This window comes from Sinocyclocheilus grahami, unplaced genomic scaffold, assembly GCF_001515645.1.
Source record: "Sinocyclocheilus grahami isolate Dianchi unplaced genomic scaffold, SAMN03320097.WGS_v1.1 scaffold6.1, whole genome shotgun sequence".
Lineage (NCBI taxonomy): Eukaryota > Metazoa > Chordata > Actinopteri > Cypriniformes > Cyprinidae > Sinocyclocheilus > Sinocyclocheilus grahami.
In genome coordinates, this window is record NW_015505185.1 from 1613536 (window position 1) to 1633154 (window position 19619).

At 35.6% G+C, this 19619-nt stretch overlaps 1 pseudogene; it reads left to right on the forward strand.

Annotated features, from left to right (window-relative positions):
* LOC107587887 (neurobeachin-like) overlaps positions 1–19619 on the forward strand; it is a 258279-nt pseudogene that overhangs the window by 138559 nt on the left and 100101 nt on the right.

A 19619-nucleotide genomic window follows, 5' to 3' on the forward strand; every position in this document is an offset into this window, starting at 1 on the left:
AAAATACGCTCAAACACATTCAAATAAAGTAATTTGTAATCATAACTTAAGTTAAATAATAATAATCATCACCATTATCGTCGTCTCGGAAAAGTTTCTTACATTAGCGTAACGTACATTCTTACACCATATAAGGCTCTGATGTGCAAACAGATGTTTTACAAGTCTTATAGATATGTTTAACTAGTCTTCATTCGCTTTTCACAGAACGAGGATTCAGCTCATAAAGCTTAAACTATAACGTGCATAGTAAATAGCACATTTAATTTACGTTTTCACTGAACAGTTGTTGCATGTTCATCATGTTAAAAATGCTGTTTGATATAACTAATAGCATTTGCATTTTCCAGTAACTTTAGGCATACGTTATATTTTTTTTTATTAACTTACATTTCGCCAAATTCACAATGTAACAGTGTCAATTCAGTGAACGTTTGGAGTTAATGGCGTAACATATACTCCGAAATATTGGTTTATTTCAAGTCTGAACGTTCAAAAGTGAATAAACACAAATTTGCCTGGCAGTGCGTGTGGCTTAGTTCACAAAATGTGATTGCCTGAAATCAAAACGCGGACGGTGAGCGCCAACGAAACAAGCCTAAATTAACATTATAGAAATCACAAATCAGGGTACTTACCCATTCCATTATCTGCAGTCCATAAAGTCCATCTGTAATCATCTGGCTCTCTGAATCTTATGTCATATTTTGAGGCAATGTAAGGCGGATTATTGTCATAATCAATTAACTAGGTTGCAAATCTTTTAACCTTTCTTCCTGTAGACTTGTTTTTTAAGTTGATTTCAGTGTGATGGATACAACTGGATATAAATATTCCTGTATTATTTTATATATTTTAAAACTTCGAAAAGTGTGCAATTTCTGTATTATCCAAGCAATTTTTAATTGTTTTAATTTATATTTTATTTATTTATATTAATATGGCATTAACATTAACAATCCTCAATAATATCCATAATAAATAAACAAAAATTAAATAAATATTTAAATGAATATATTTCTATTTGTTATTTATGTTTATATTCTCATTTCAGTGTGATATGTGATTTTAGTTGTTCATATTAATAGGATTTTTTATATTTTTATATATTTTTTAAATGTGCTTTACAGTTTATAAAGTGTGTAATTACTATACTATCCAAACTGTTTTTAATTAATTTAAAATATTTCCTTATGTATTTATTTATTCATATTAATATGGCAGTCATAATCCTCCATAATCATACATGCAGAAAATGGCGGCTGGCGCGACTCTCGAGTTCGTTAAAATAGTACGTCGTCATGACGTAGAGTTTCTGGCACATGCGCATCACACAGAAAATTTATAGAACTTATGCTTTGTTGTTATATGAACATGTTATTTAAAGTTTAATTTAAAATATTTCCTTATGTATTTATTTATTCATATTAATATGGCAGTCATAATCCTCCATAATCATACCCATAATAAATACATAATACATAATAAATATTTAAATACATATATGTATCTAAATAATAATTATAAGTAAATATATATTTGGATAGCACAGAAATTACACGCGTTTTAAAATGTACAATAATAATGCAACAATACACCTTTCAAACAGTTTTATTGTACATTATTATGGCATTATTTCGTTATTTTGCCTTATGTTTGTTTTCTTCAGCAAGTGGTGTCAAGCTACAATATTTGAGATAAGTTATTCTGCATTTTTAATCCTTTTTAATCCCTATTTATTTTATATTATTTAAAACATGGCCATTGTGTGTTTAAATGCTAATGCTAGCTCTGCAAAACCCGCTCAGTCTCAGCAGTCTTCTCAAGCATCATGTCACACTGAATAAAGCAGACACTCACCGATTTTCAATCAGCATTTTTGCCATGCAATGGCGCGTAGCTGATTATGCTTGGTGTCCAATAATACTCCTTCTTAGTGTCCATTACCTGGAGTTTAATGTAGCTCTAAACAGTCGCTAATTGCTCCAGAATGGCTGCCTGTAACAAAAATGTAAAGTCTGTGGTCACAGTGGATGGCGTCCCGTTGTTGCGTTCATGCCCTTTGTCAACGTCAGCACTATGGCTGACAGCTGATCGAGGAACAGCATACCCTCTCATTTACTTAACCTGACTCGGGTATTGATTGTCAACGCTTTCTCTTGTATAATAAATTTTTTTTGGTGTTGACTGAAAGGATGGCGATGAAGAAAAAAGACAGTGCCAAGAGATGGAGAGTAGTGGCATGTATTGATTTGTTGGAAGGTGGAGAATGAAGGACTCTTAAAAATAAAGGTGTTGCACAATGCCATAGAAGAACCTTTTTGTCTATAAATGGTTCCATAAAGAACCTTTAACATCTGAAGAACCTTTCTAAGCCTTCCAGTTACACACGGCTTGGTTAAGCAGTCTCATTGGGAATGGTTGAAAGGTTATCAATTCTAATAGCAGCAATTGAAGGGGAATATATACAGCCCTTATGGGGATTTGGCCCCCAAAATTGGGATTTTGGTCTGAAGTTTAAATTTAAAAAAAACTCTGTCTGGATTTTCATTTTTTTGTCAACCTATTTCTTTAAGCTAATTAGGGAAAGCAGGAGAGAACAGTGAATGTGATTCAAATGATCTTTGACATTTGAAGACTGATGGAGGAACCGTTGAAACAACTCTTAAACACACCCTTACACTATTAAAAATAAAGGTGTTGCACAATGCCATAGAATAACCTTTTTGTCTAAATGGTTCCATAAAGAAATAAGGTTGTCCCTCAGCAACATACTGACTGGGTTGTGGACTATCACATTTACCATTTTATTTAATTTCTCAGATCCTACATTCGAAAAACATTTCATTTGAAATGAAAACTTAACTCATATCAGGTTTAAATGTGTTTACCTTGAAAGATGAGACTTGAAAAAATTTATGATAAATAGCTGGATGCTCTGTAGTGATTTAAATGGTATGTTTATGTATGATTTGGCTTTGATTCAGATATAAACCCTTGGGATGAAATGAAAGCCAGGACAAGGATGAAAAGTTCAGGCTAGAGAATATCCAGAGAAGATCTGTTTACCGAAAGCTGTTTTCTAAATATTGCATGAGGCATCCTTTTTTAGTGGCTTTGCCTGACAGGCTACCTTAGGCTTAAATAATTTCCATCTGAGGTGCAATTCCATGTGGAGTATTGTCTCAAACAAGTGTTGTAAAAGCAGATTAAATGATTTCCATCTTGGACTGGATTTTGGCTGTCAAACTCTGAAGATCAAGCTATATTAGTTTTAAGTAGTGCTAATACCCCCAAATTTCATACAGACGTATGCAACGGGAGTAGAGAGATGGCTTAACTTCATTGAAAGTGTTGAGCATGTGTTTAGTGTCATGAACATGGGTAATGGCAGCCATAACATTACAGAGTCAGTGTGGCACTGAGGAAAGCCAGGCAATGCCCAAAATAGAGCAGTCACTGATTACCGCTATTTTACTAATTATGCTCCATTTATGTCTCCAATGGATGCATTTAATGAGAACATAATGGTGCCTTATTGAATTTCCCTGCTATTCCCTTTCTCTTATGTGCCACAACAAGAGACTATCTGTAGTAACGTGATTTCTAGATAAGTAACCGTGATCATAACTGTATTCTTCTCTACAGCTGTCAATTTAACATGGTAATTTAATGATAATTTACTGCCCCAGCCAAAGCCATCATTCTGCATGTGTACATAGACCAATAAATTAAAAACAGCACAGCCATAATCCTCTTTTTGTGATGACTATCAGTGTTTTGTGTGCCACAATAATGTATTTGAATTATCTCCATTATCAACAAAAGAATATTCATCTATACAATTAAATGATTTTCATTTAGAGTAATTGGCATATTGCAATTTATTTAAATATTTTTAATTGATTAAAAGCCTTATTTTTATTATTATACACTTAAGACAGACATTCATGCATATACTGTATCCATAGCCGCTTATACGATAAAATATATTTAAATATATCCTACATAGCGAATGAAACAGTAGCTATGTTTCCATCACCCTGTTTTTATGAGCATTTTGAAGCATCACATCAGAAACAAGTGATAGAAATGCCAAGTTTAAATAAAAAAATCCCTTAAATCACAAAAACGTTTTTACAGTCAATTGAGGTGGTTTTGTGCGAAAAAGTTTTAATGCAAATAATGGGAGATTTGCAGATGGAAATGCATTTGCTGAATAAATTCCTCCATGCGCATTAAAAGTCATGTGACTTTGCGCTATGGGACAGCATAACCTGACTAACCAGCAGACGGATCCCTTAAATCACAAAAACGTTTTTACAGTCAATTGAGGTGGTTTTGTGCGAAAAAGTTTTAATGCAAATAATGGGAGATGGAGAGATGGAAATGCATTTGCTGAATAAATTCCTCCATGCGCATTAAAAGTCATGTGACTTTGCGCTATGGGACAGCATAACCTGACTAACCAGCAGACGGATCTTGTTACACAGCATCTGAAATGTTGTTATGGTCATTTTTAAATGTCCGAGCAAAGTCTGTCGTCAAAATATATCTATAGATTTACCTCCAGAACCGTCTTGCATGACTCCGTTCCAAAACAGCAGGCATCCACCTCCGAAAGCAATGACCGTATTTATAATTAATATATTTATTATTTCGTTTCGTCTGCTCGCTCTGAGGCGCAAGTAATTTATTATATATGAAAATTATTATTTTTAGTGGCTTCTCCTACTTTTGTTAATGATATTTAGTGCCAGTTTCTCAGGAAATTTTGTTCTCTTTGACTCGTTGAAATTAAACGATTATTCACGATTAAATAAAAAAATCACAAAAACGTTTTTACAGTCAATTGAGGTGGTTTTGTGCGAAAAAAGTTTTAATGCAAATAATGGGAGATGGAGAGATGGAAATGCATTTGCTGAATAAATTCCTCCATGCGCATTAAAAGTCATGTGACTTTGCGCTATGGGACAGCATAACCTGACTAACCAGCAGACGGATCTTGTTACACAGCATCTGAAATGTTGTTATGGTCATTTTTAAATGTCCGAGCAAAGTCTGTCGTCAAAATATATCTATAGATTTACCTCCAGAACCGTCTTGCATGACTCCGTTCCAAAACAGCAGGCATCCACCTCCGAAAGCAATGACCGTATTTATAATTAATATATTTATTATTTCGTTTCGTCTGCTCGCTCTGAGGCGCAAGTAATTTATTATATATGAAAATTATTATTTTTAGTGGCTTCTCCTACTTTTGTTAATGATATTTAGTGCCAGTTTCTCAGGAAATTTTGTTCTCTTTGACTCGTTGAAATTAAACGATTATTCACGAATGTTTTATGCGATATTCCACATTTGCGCATAAATTAAATTCGCAACTTTTGATGGAAACCCAGCTAGTGACTGTGTGGGGAACGATACATTAATGCACATTGTATATGTGGCACAAATGCCACAAAAATAATAATAATAATGAAAAAAGTCAAATGTTACAGTTTCGAAACTATTTCAAACCACCTTCAAACACGGTTTGGATTAAGATTGGGATTTCATGTGGTTTTTTGCTGCCTTTTGTGAACAAGGGCTTATTCAGAAAGACTCTGCTCAGAGATTCAGAGGTGGTCAAAGAGGTGTCTAGACAGAACAGTTGCACCCCTGAATCCTCCCACTTAAATGAATCTTTGGAGATGTACACTGCTCAAGCCCTGCAGAGCAGCACGGTAACAGGGTAATCCATCTCATGAACCAGCATCCCATAATCCCCCACAATACCAGTGTAAAAGCCCAATAGATCATATCTGCAGCCGGGCTTTCCAAACAAAAACATAGCTATATATATTTTTTAAGATTAAATTGTTAGCCTTTCCTTTATTTCCCATTTTGCCATTTTAGACTGAATCATGGCTGTCAATTTTTTACAGCCTTTCACAAACAACACATGCCCTATGGACACAAGGGTCCTAAATCTTGTTCTCTCACTCTCTGAGAGTGTTTTTTAATGTGTGGAAGGGAGAGGGGGATACACAGTTTTTTACACCAGTCTTTTGTGATGCATTTAGAAAAAAAAATAAGACCCAAAGCAGTAGTAAATAATGACTGGCACTCTGGTCGGCTGATAGTTTTGGTTATCAGTGCAGGGAAATTAGCTTTTAAAATGCAGTTGGAAATCCATTTGGGTGATTGATGGCCGATGTGACTAATAAATTTGAGCCGCTTTCGAGGAGGGCCGGCCCTCCACCATCCTTTATGCCTGTCATCATGAGCTGCGCGATTGGTAAAGTCGAGCGTGTCGGAAGCTAATTCCAGTGAGTGATTACCATTCAGATGAAATGGCTATCAGGATCCACTCTTTAATGTGAAGACCAGTGAGAATATAGTTTTTAATTCCTTTTTGAGATATAACACAATTAAGTAGTCTATTAGGCACAGCTTTTATTTTCCAACAAAGACTCCTGGACAACAATACAAATTTGTTGTGATATTGCTCTTTTATACAACTGTTAGTGCCGGTCAAACTTGATTGGCTGAGTGGCGTTCCATAAGCGCTGCTGGATAGATAGAAATGTGTAAGATCCATTTTGATGCATGAATACACTACTGCTAATATGTGTTCTGTATCTACATTCTACAAACATAATGCATTATATCAAGAAGTATCTTTTGGACATTGTTATTGTGCAACGAGAAAATGTAAAATAAAGCCAGGTGACAGGGATTGAATATTCACTACACAACTGATCCCATATTGTCATTGTTTAGCAGATTCAAAAACGTTTCATAGACCTTTATGTTCTTCCTCTCTGCCCTTACAATGCTTCATTCTTATTGAAATTAATAATTTTGTAGTGCTCTTTGTCACAGCAAAATATAGACACTCTCAGACTGTGCATTAGTGGTGAAATGTCTGTATCAGTGAGTCACTGAATTATTCACTTAACCGATTCGTTCTTTGTCAGTGAACAAAACACCTCTGCTGGGTTGCTCTAAAATGTGCAACAATTAATTTTTCTGTTGTTTTTCTATGTGAACAAGCGCTCGATTAATGTATTTGACTGTTGTGCTTGAGTCTGGTGTCTTTTGAAACATCATGCACGTTGACATGACATTCTAAAAACATGGCGCTCAAGTTAAAATAAGCTCTTGAAGCCTTGCGTTTTTTCCCATTTCACTGTCCTGCGTCAGATGTTCTTAAACATAAAAAGACATTCTGTGAATTCTGCTGTTGATTTGTTTAAAACTATTTTCATTGGTCAAGCAAAAATAGACAAAGAAACAGACAATGTTATGTCTAAAAATTTAATATTAATTTTACACCGTCAGCTCTCATACTCGTGTCATATTCCTTAAATATAACCCGCTGCTCTTCAGAAGGACTGCTGTAGTATATTTAATGGACTAAAATAAGTTGTAAAAGAGTACAGTATGTGTTCATAATACCCCTGTGGGAAGAAGACCTCTCTTTTGAGCTGGACCACCCTGGGTGAGGAAACTCACGTCATGGCAATTTTGGCACTGACTAAATCCGGCTCTATATGTTGACCGCAGGGTTTAATGTATCACTGGACCCTCATCCAATCCTGCGGAAACCACCAGCAAAGTAAAAGCATATGCTTTAGGGATAAAGAGTAGGTGAAGAAATGTAAACGGTGTCATCAAGCACCCTTCGGTTTATCGTTCATTGTAATACCGCGTGCTTGTCTAATCCCCTTATTAAGAAGAAAACGAAAATGTTTGGGCTTTCATCAGAATTGCTGTACACAGCCGAAATACCACTGTCAAACCAAATTAAAATCATCATATATGCTGTGGGAGGGGAAACTCTGAAATCTTCAAAATGTACGCGCATGGATTTCTCATGCGCTACATTGCCGACTCGCAGGCAGCTTTGGATGTTATAATCTTAAATGGTAATCGCCTGTTTGCCTCGGTGGGATTTACATTTTTTTCACGCTGTAATCTTGCATTTACAATGTCATTTATGTGACTTTGGCCTCTCCGCCTCTTGACATCTCTGTCTGGCTCTCGAGGTATAAGACTAACAACAGACAAGCCCCGGACACAACGCTTTGCTTTTCATACCCCGGCGAGTGATGAACTTTTGGCATGCCGCTCATGTATGCAAACAGGCTTTGTTTCCTACACACACACACACACACACACACACATTCTTGATTGATGTTAAACTGAGAGCGAGCACTCGTGTTCCTGTCAGAGCTCGGCTAAGTCCCTTGAGCCTCCTGATTTCTTGACATTTGTAGATATAATATTCACGCAACAAGGAGCAGCTTTTGTGATGGGATCCTGCTGTAACACTTTAATCTGTTTAGACTGCCTCAATATTATGGCAAAGTGGAGAGAGGCCCATTCAATACAATCCATGGCTTGGGGCAAACACCTCGGTAGATCTGAGGTTTTTTAATGAAATGGCTCTGCCTTATGTTCAAGTGAGAATGTTGGCTTCTATTTTTATATTGAAGTGGGTGAACTACTATTAATGGTGGGCAAACAAAGATTTATTTGTTTATTTTTTGCACAGCTTTTTGTATGGATTTACTCATTTAATATAAATAAGTAAATGTGTTTATACATAAAATATTTTGTTGAGAGATGAAAATAAAAATCTGTCATTAGTTTGTTTAAAAAACATGTAATGTTAACATTGAAATGGAATTGCTATTTTGTATTTTTTTTTTATTAATACAAAATTATTTTAAAGAAGGATCTTCATAATGATTTTTTTTATTTATAAAATTCATAACTAAAATGTAGTAATTTTATAAAATTACTATAAAATGTCAAACATTTTAAAATAAATCTTTTTATTTAAAATATTTAAAGTATTTATTTAAACGTTCATCTATTTTCTAAATGCATGTTATAGATCTTATTGTCAACGATTTATCTGTGAATGTTCTCCATTTCATTTTTTCCTTGTAATTTGTAATCAAAATGTCATAATTTGATCTGGTTAAATGACAAGATTGTAAAGATCTATTTATTTATAAATTATATTAATATTATATATAAATTAAATTTTCGATACACATTTTCAAACTAGCATGGTTTAGTTATGACGTGAGAAACAATGCTGTTTGTTGTCTTTTTTTTGTTGTAATTTTTATTTTTAAAGCTTAACAGACAATTATGAACTGCCATTATATGGAACAAATATAAAATGATAAAAATGCACAATGATAAAAAATAAAAATAAAAAAATCTATTCATTTTTGTCCAAGATTCCACCAGATAGTCCTTTAACCTCTGTTTGTAAGATAGGAACATAGACTAATGACTCATCTTCAAAATGTACGCGCATGGATTTCTCATGCGCTACATTGCCGACTCGCAGGCAGCTTTGGATGTTATAATCTTAAATGGTAATCGCCTGTTTGCCTCGGTGGGATTTACATTTTTTTCACGCTGTAATCTTGCATTTACAATGTCATTTATGTGACTTTGGCCTCTCCGCCTCTTGACATCTCTGTCTGGCTCTCGAGGTATAAGACTAACAACAGACAAGCCCCGGACACAACGCTTTGCTTTTCATACCCCGGCGAGTGATGAACTTTTGGCATGCCGCTCATGTATGCAAACAGGCTTTGTTTCCTACACACACACACACACACACACACACACACACATTCTTGATTGATGTTAAACTGAGAGCGAGCACTCGTGTTCCTGTCAGAGCTCGGCTAAGTCCCTTGAGCCTCCTGATTTCTTGACATTTGTAGATATAATATTCACGCAACAAGGAGCAGCTTTTGTGATGGGATCCTGCTGTAACACTTTAATCTGTTTAGACTGCCTCAATATTATGGCAAAGTGGAGAGAGGCCCATTCAATACAATCCATGGCTTGGGGCAAACACCTCGGTAGATCTGAGGTTTTTTAATGAAATGGCTCTGCCTTATGTTCAAGTGAGAATGTTGGCTTCTATTTTTATATTGAAGTGGGTGAACTACTATTAATGGTGGGCAAACAAAGATTTATTTGTTTATTTTTTGCACAGCTTTTTGTATGGATTTACTCATTTAATATAAATAAGTAAATGTGTTTATACATAAAATATTTTGTTGAGAGATGAAAATAAAAATCTGTCATTAGTTTGTTTAAAAAACATGTAATGTTAACATTGAAATGGAATTGCTATTTTGTATTTTTTTTTTATTAATACAAAATTATTTTAAAGAAGGATCTTCATAATGATTTTTTTTATTTATAAAATTCATAACTAAAATGTAGTAATTTTATAAAATTACTATAAAATGTCAAACATTTTAAAATAAATCTTTTTATTTAAAATATTTAAAGTATTTATTTAAACGTTCATCTATTTTCTAAATGCATGTTATAGATCTTATTGTCAACGATTTATCTGTGAATGTTCTCCATTTCATTTTTTCCTTGTAATTTGTAATCAAAATGTCATAATTTGATCTGGTTAAATGACAAGATTGTAAAGATCTATTTATTTATAAATTATATTAATATTATATATAAATTAAATTTTCGATACACATTTTCAAACTAGCATGGTTTAGTTATGACGTGAGAAACAATGCTGTTTGTTGTCTTTTTTTTGTTGTAATTTTTATTTTTAAAGCTTAACAGACAATTATGAACTGCCATTATATGGAACAAATATAAAATGATAAAAATGCACAATGATAAAAAATAAAAATAAAAAAATCTATTCATTTTTGTCCAAGATTCCACCAGATAGTCCTTTAACCTCTGTTTGTAAGATAGGAACATAGACTAATGACTCGTGTCATAGTTTTTGATTGAAATTAGTATATGGCTCAAAGTGGATGGTGTATTTCCCCATGAGTAGCTGGTTATGAAGACAAACCACATGTGGAATTTGTTGACTGTCCCATACCATGCTGTCATCTATCTCCCAATTACACCAATCATCACTCTCGAAATCCTCTTTGGAGTAAATTAGCTGCAGTATTATTCGGTGCTGGCCTGCTTTTCCTTTCTGTGCTTTTTCCTTTCCTTCTCTCTCTCTCTCTCACTCTGTTTTAAAGCCTTTGAAACATCTCCAGCCCGAGCGCGCTCGAAACGAGCTGCACTTAGTAACCTGATGCTGGTCCCTGCCCTTAATGGTTTGCATTAGCTGCAAGCAATAAAATTAGCCCAGGTCCCTGCTAATGTTGGAATAATCATTTACAAAGATGGTTACCACATGCTGAAGCCGTTTCCCTCTCATTCCCTGTGCTCCCCTTTTTTCTCGGCCTCTCATTTTTTCTTTTATACGTTCTCTAATTCGCTGTTATTAATAATGAATAAAAACCCAATTTTCTGCAGCTTGCTCCAGGGCCCTGGGAATCATTTCAATGAATATTTCAGCACGTTATTTTAATCACAGCTGCACATATGCAGAGGGAGGGGGTCCCTGTTTTATTGGCCTGGGGTGTGGTTATGGTGAGACCCCAGCATCATTAAAACCCCCTCTCCGGCTGCATAGAGGGTCCTACCTCTGATTTACAAGACTTGTTAAAAAACACAGTAAAAAGGAGGCAAGCTGCGCCATTTATACTTGTAATTTGATACCGTATTTGTTAATGGGACTTGCTGTTATTTATTTGTGGGCTGGAGAGCCGCGGCTGCTGTTTTGTGCCTGAGGGGTTCTCGTGCAAAAGCGTGTCTGGGTTTCTGGAGCTCTAATGAACTTCATGAATTAGCTATATTTTATATATATTTGATTCTCCCTCATGTGTAACCTTTGGTTTGGATGCCCTCCAGAATGCAATTCTCCATAGTATTGTATGTAGAGTATTACACTGCTGTATAAATTTAAGTGCTTTTTTGTGTGTTTCTGTGGAAGCCCATTTCTCCCACATGAAAGAAAAAAAACCTTCCTATGCTAAACCCTAATTATATCATAAAAAGTTGTGAGTCATGATTACTAAGTCATTATTATATGATAAACAGTCAGAGTTATGACACACTAAGTCTTCGTTTTGACAAAAAATGACATTGTGAGAAGGTCGAATCTATGCAAGTAATAATTTTATTATGTAATGACTTTTATTTCATAAGGACTGTCGTTGACATTTTATCTTATAATATTGATTATAATATCATTCCAACTTTCCATCTCATTCTTGTGTCTTGGTATATCTTAGTAGAGTATAATTTCACTATTTCATTATTTAATAATTTCACCTTTTCATCTCAAAATTTCACCATTTCATATTATAATTTGTACATTTATCTCATAATTAATGCGTATTTTCATAAGTTTGACTTTTATATCACAATTCTGACTTAGTATCTCATAATTTTGTCTTTGTCATAATTATAACTTGTGTCATAATTTAAACTTTTTATGTCAAAATGTAGACTTTTATCTCATAATTAATGTGTAGTGGGCCATAATTAAGACGTTTTATCTTATAATTATGACTTATTGTCTCGTAATTGTTCCCCCCCCCCAACTTTTCATCATAATTAAGACCTAGTATGTCATAGGTCTGACTTTTTATATCATAATTATGTCTTAGTATCTCATAATCTTGGCTTTTTGTCACAATTCCAACTTTTCATGTAATTTTTTTCCACTTCTTAGTGTTATTATGAGTTTTCATGTGATTTACCAAAGCATTTTTTTCCCCTAATGTGACGAAAATGGGTTTCCATGTGTGTCTGATGTGTTTCTGTTGTAGTGCTTCACATTTGTGAATGTATTTTTAACAAAATGAGTGATAATATATTAATGTGCCAAAGGATGATGTGCCATGTGGAAAGCAGGGCATGTTTCACTATATAAAATGATATTCAGTGCTTTCATTTTTTAATTTTAGCTTTCCAACATGTTTTTTTTTCTTTTTCTGATTCCTAACAGGAGTTCCTGTCTTTTCCCCTTTTCCAGTCAGCTGCATGACTTCTGGCGTCTGGATTACTGGGAGGATGACCTCCGGAGGAGGCGGAGATTCGTCCGAAACCCTTTTGGCTCCACCCACTTGGACATCACGTGCAAATCGCTGGAGGACTATGGTCAGTAATTCTGCCAACAGCCAATCAAAAATGTTGCTGGACTCTGTCAGTCTAGCTCATTATCCCTAAATTGCGTTCATTTCATACAATGACATCATTGTTCACCAAATGGGATACACATATGCGAATTAGAATCAACTCTTGGACGCAAATAACATTCTCAGAGCTGAGAAACAGTTCGTTGTCAGCTTTATAGGTTGTATATTTATGAGCCTTGTCAATTGAACATGGCAAGAGGGCTTTATGGCAGGTTTTTATATCCTAACGGCACACATTGTTGAGAGGAAAATTGTGCGCTGTGCTTTTTTTTTTTACTGTTTCTGCCTTTTGCACTCAAACATTTTTCCTCATTGACCCGTTTGATCTTGCAGCGTTGCCCACCGCACGGCTGTCGATTTGACTCTGTGTCTCGCAGCAGAGGCTTTAAAAGAGAAACGGTTCAATACTATTAACCAATGGGGGCGCTTCTCCTCCAGGCATCAAATTGAAGATACGAAGGGAGTGTATTAACTGAACAAGGGCAAATCTATTGATTCTCAAGTACAATGGGGCGACTTCTCTCTTGTGCACAGAATAGTTACTGCAACTATTTCCATTACACATGGGGAAACTTACAAAGGGGCAAGCAAAATAAGCCCATTTATTTTTTTTAAATCCACAATTGAACCCTTGGTATTAGCTCATACTTATGGGTAAATGCATATGAGAGTGTTTTTTGACAGCATATTTTGCTAAAATGCTGCTAATGGCCACCTGGGATGACATTAGATTGCACTTTCTAACATAATGAAAATGATGCACTTTGATTATGGACAATACTCTGTGGTCTAAACATCTTACATTAACCAGTTGTCACGACTCGCAACCGTGAGGAGCTCAGAGACGAGGAGTGGAATTCAATCATACAGGTTTTAATCACATGCAGGGACCACGGAAACCACAACGTAGCAAGGGTAGACATATACAATTCCGTATAAGGGAGAACAGAACGGGCTAGGACTCAAATAGGGCAGATAACGAGGGGCAGACAGGTGAGGAGGATAACTAATAACAAGGAACACCTGGAACTAATAGAACTAAATGGGGACAGGAACAGGAAGGACCAAATAAAGGCAAGGAAGGCACATGGGGAGCAAAACACACACAAAACAAGGAACAGAGTCTGACGCCGGTGAATTTATGAATTTTGGTATTAATGTGTCCGGTGTTGGGGAAAGTAATTTTTTAAAAGTAATGGATTACAATATTGTGTTAGTAAATACTTATGTTACTTAGTTACTTTTTATGGAAGGTAAGGCATCACATAAGATGTCACAGTCAATAAATGAGAAAACAAAGTACCTTGTGTTCACCTTATTTGAAAAGGTAACTCTTTTCTTGTTTGTTTAAAAGTAATGCGTTACTTTAGTTGTTACTTGAAAAAGTAATCCGATTACTCATGTTACTTGTAATGCGTTACCCCCAACACTGCTTATGTAATTTTAAAGTGTGTTCTGTGACTTGTTATGCAGTAATATTGTGTCTATCTACATGTCTGGCCTTTTGTGCCCAACTGTTTTGAGGCCATGTCAGATGGCCTGTGTGTCAGAGCCAGAACACACACATGCACACTCGTTCATACACATGCCAGCTGTTCCTTGACCTGCAGGTGGCCCCTGCTCATGTCACAACAGATTTTTCCCCCCACTAATTCATTTTGCCACCATATCAAATCCACACTGTCTTTCAAACGTATATTACCCAGTATATCTCTTGCATTTCTTCAGAAGCTCACACTGCTGCAGTATTCCTCTGGCCGGCTTCTTTTTCTGTCTGTCCTTGGTAAGTTGTCAGTGCGTCTCTGTGGACCCGCAGTCTAGTGTCTAGGGCCGCTGTGATTGAGGACTTGTTGAGGTCCCCAGGCTTCTCCCAGTCCTTAATGAGTGGAATAATGCATAAGATTGGCATGTGAAAGGGATTGCCTGTAGTCAGATGTTGCCCCCACAATGCCATAGAGAGAGGGAGAGCAAAGAACGACTTCTCTAGATGGATTTTATAGAAACGGAGGGACTGTTTTCATAAACCAGCTGAACAGTGCTAAGCTTTTAAGATAAATGCAAGCTTATAATTGTTATGAACTTTAATAAATTAAAAGAAAAAAAATAATGCAGTATATGTTTTACTAAAAAAAATAAATATGTAAAAATAAAAAAATGTATGTCCTATTTTATTATTTATTCATTTAGTCCATTGTATTTAAAAGCACTCTTATTTTTTCACTGGAATGAAAGTCCTAATATGTCTGCACATGTGTACATTGCATAAGGTATGTAAATCATTCTTTTAAGAAACTGTAAAAGTCAGTAGCTCTGTGCTTTGCTGAACTGGCAGTAGTGGAGGTTTACAGCTGCTTTTGTGACTGGCGGTTGATGTATGTTGAGTTAACATAGGTGATTTGAATGAATTAACTGTTAAGGGTGCATATAAGTTTCCATTAGTTTTGCCAGAAACCAAAAAGATTGAAAAATGACTGCTCTCAAATGTCAGAACACTGGCGGTTGACAGCAGTCACTGCATATGGGGCTTGTTTTTATTCACAATGACATATTTTCATAGAGCTTGTCTGTGTTAGAACATACGCTGCGTTTTAGCAATATTTCACATTTCTTCTCATGTGAAATAACATGAAATATGCCTCAGGTTCATTCAAAAAACTGCCCTAGAAACAAGATCATTATATTTGATTCATGGTAATTTCATGTATTTTCTGTGGCTGTAATACAATCTTCAATTACTGAAAATAGAGGAACGGCCTGAATTTAATGGGACCTCAAATGGCTGACTATGTTGTATAAGCATTTGATAAACCGTACTGCTCTGAGCCTCTTTCCCAGGTACCTCTGCATATGTTTGTGGGAAACTTAGCTTTGAAATAGCTCAGTTTTGTCTATTAGCCATGCTGACAAAATAGCAAGCATGTTACATGCGGGTCTCAGGCTTTGATACAGTACCTTCCCCCTTATTCACGAGTGGCCGAGTATATTGTTAGCTGATTGGAATTGGGCAAGCATGAAATGGAAGTCAGGTTAATATTGATCCTGCTCTTTAACAGCCTGTTCTACCTCCGAGTGTCCTTGCAGTCTCATTTTCAGGTGAGCAGCTCTGCCCTGACCCAATGAACCCCTCTGGACAGAGATCTTTATAGCTTGTTACATGAGAAAGAGTGGAAGAGCGAGAAGAAAGGTGGAAGTAAGAGAGGTGTGATAATTCAATACAAGTTCAATAAAAGTAAATTGACAAACAATGTTGATTACCACAAAAATTAATGCCGACTTGTCCCTCTGTTTGCTTAAGAAAAGCAGAAATGTGAGAAGCTTACAATGAAAGTAATTGGCGCCAAGCCGTAAATGTTAAAATACTCACTATTTACATTGTATAACCACAAGACGTAAGCAGTATGCAGGTTAATGTGATTATAGTGTGAAAATAAACAGCTTGCTAACCTGTTCAGTTTTTGTTACAACGCCTAAGCCCCTAAAATAACTGTAAAAAAATGAAAAATAAAAATAAGTGCTTTTAAAAAATTCACTTCCATTGTAAGTGCCTCACCAAAACATCCCCACAGGTTCTTAAAATGCCTTATTTAAATGTAAGGTCATAAAAAGTCATAAAAAATATCTTAAATGGCATAGCAGTCATAATATTTTAAAAGGTCTTAAATGTGGGAACAGAAAACAAGAAGTGTGATAATAACCTAATGTTATCATTAAACTACAATAAACGTTAAGTGCTGCAAGTTCAAAGTCAAAATGCGGCTTTATGTTTTACAAGACTTATTGTCTCAGCAAACTCCAATATCTAAACGTCTAACATTAACCAGTGAATTGATGAATTTGGGTATACTTATGTTCAGTGTTGGGGAAGTTGCTTTTAAAAGTAATGGATAACAATATTGCATAACTCCATAAAAAAGTACTAATTACGTTACTTAGTTTTTATGGAAAGTAATGCATTACAGGAAAGGTGGAAGTCAATAAATGGGTAATGGGTAAAAGTAATGCGTTACTTTACTAGTTACTTTAAAAAAGTAAAGTAATCTGCAAGTTCAAAGGCTAAATGTGGCGCTATTGCAGGTTTTACAGGATTTATTGTCTCAGCAAAGTTTCCTTTAATTAGCATGTGAAAGTCTAATCAAATCAGCCCAAATATTTAAACACGCAGGCATTCTAATTCTAAATCTGCAGAGCTGTCTGTGAATTTCTGTGCATATAGATTCCATGTGGGCTTTGTAATCAGCCATATTGGGTCTGTATGTGTGATACCAAATGCTTCTCACATGAGTAAAACCATAACAAAAACTTTGCATGGGTCTCCAGTTTCGCTTTACGAAGTTGGGTTCCTTTTTCCAGAGCTGACTGCAGAATTCCTGTCGTTTGATCGACGAGCGCGGCAAGCCCACTTTGCCACATTGTTTGTGTGCGAATGCACTTATGGCACATGTGCAACATTTTGTTTGAGTTATTATATATCAGTCAACTGCAGAGACATAGATCTACACGTCTTAGTACATTGTGTATTTTTACAAAAGGCATCTCATCTGTCAATCCCAGAATGGAAAGACACCCCAGATGCAATTACTGCTTAAATGGAATATTGTGTCATTCTTTATATATATATATATTTTTATTTAGGAAAAAATATATATATATAAAGAATTACTGCTTAAATGGAATATTGTGTCATTCTTTATATATATATTTTTTTTCCTAAATTTTTGGCTCTTTCATTTAAGGCTACAAATGTGCATGACTCAAGTGTCATGAATAAAAGTGCAAGGCAAATACTCCAACCATAAATAAAACATGGACTCTGAGCAACAATATCCGACTAAATGAAGGCCTGTTTGAAGCCTGAAAAAACTTGAACAGTAAAACTACCAAGCACTTAAATATTTCCACCTTGGGAGTTATGCTCACAAACTGTAAAATTCCTTTTGCCACAAGCTATGTGCAGTTTTTCGTTTGATGTGACTTTTAAAAGAAAAGGCCAAGTAAAGAGATCAGTGTGTTGAAGAAGTCACATAGTGATGGAATGACAGAATTGAATTGCAAACTATAATCTTTTTGTTCTTTCCTTTTTCGAAGCCTTCAAAACCCTGAGTTACTCATCAAGTATCAGTTTTGTGCCGCTGAAGGAGCTATTTTGAGCCCACTTCAAATATTTGGTTTTCATCATATTGTGCTAGTCATTGGATATGAGTTTAGAGCTACATCTACTTCAGCACATTTTGATTTGTTTGTTATTCTACACGTATGTCAGTCAGTCAATGACAGCTCCCCGTCCCCCAGCTGTATGGATCAGATCCAAGCTTTTAGCGAAGAACATCCTTCAAGTCCCACCACGACTGGCAGACCAGCCATCACCTGGTCTTTCTCAACCCTGCTGTGTCATGCCAAATTTGTGCCCTGGGTAACATAAACCCTCTGATGGCAGAGCGGGTAAGCCGTGCTGGGCTTGAATAGCCTCACTGTTGGCCGTGATGGCTCACAGGAGTCCAGTGAGCGAGCTTCGGGGGTGCGATAAACGAGGTGGTTGACAATACAAGCGAGGGGTTCTTTCGAGTCTGAGTTGTAGCGATCTCGAGTTCCCATAAAGCCTCATTCCTAGGACTGACAAATGATTGTCTGTGTTACTAGATATCTCATATATGTGGCCATGTAAGCTTTCTATCAAAGGCTTGCCATTTAAGAGAAAAAACAGGAAGCTTCTGTACCGGTGTCGTTGCTCAAAATAGGAACATGCATCACTGTGTTTTAGAAGCTAGTGAGCTTTTGTAGGCAAGATTCATAGCGCTCCCGATGTGAAGGATGTTCCAAAAGGTAGGAACATAATTATAGCCAAGTTCTAACTTAACTTTATGTGGCAACACTGCATTTGTATTTTTTGGCGTCTAGAATCCATTACAGTGTGTTTGGTTGAAAAAAGGTATCCAAGATGGCGGGCGATGCAGGATAAAGGTAAATATGCAGTAATTCATGCAATATAAAATCAGACTATTTTACTCAATATCATTATGTGCCACATGTCTATGCTAGTTAGAGTAATCCAGGGAAAGGTTTAAAGGAATAGTTAATCCAAAAATGAAAATTTACTCCCAGAGCCAGTTTGTGTCTTCATCGGAACAGATTCTGAGAAATTAGGCATTACATCACCTGCTCTGCAGTGAATGGGTGCCATCAGAATGAGAGTCCAAACAGCTGATAAAAACATCACAAAAATCAACAGCATGACTGCATGTTTGTATTAAACAAATCCAGCAAAAAGAGATTTTCATCTTCACATAATTTTTTCCCGGGTAAAATACAAGTCCTCTATCCATAATATTGATTTCTCTAATAAAAAAAAGTCATATAATCTGAATCAGGAGATAAATATGCACAGATCACAGAACAGTCTGAAACAGTTTTAAACAAATGTGCCTGTGGATTTTGATGTGAAAGGACAACAGTGGATGGAAAAACCTGTGTTTTGGCCAGAAACAATGGATTATGTTAAAATGCATAAATTGTTTTATATATATATATATATATATATATATATATATATATATACACACACACACACAC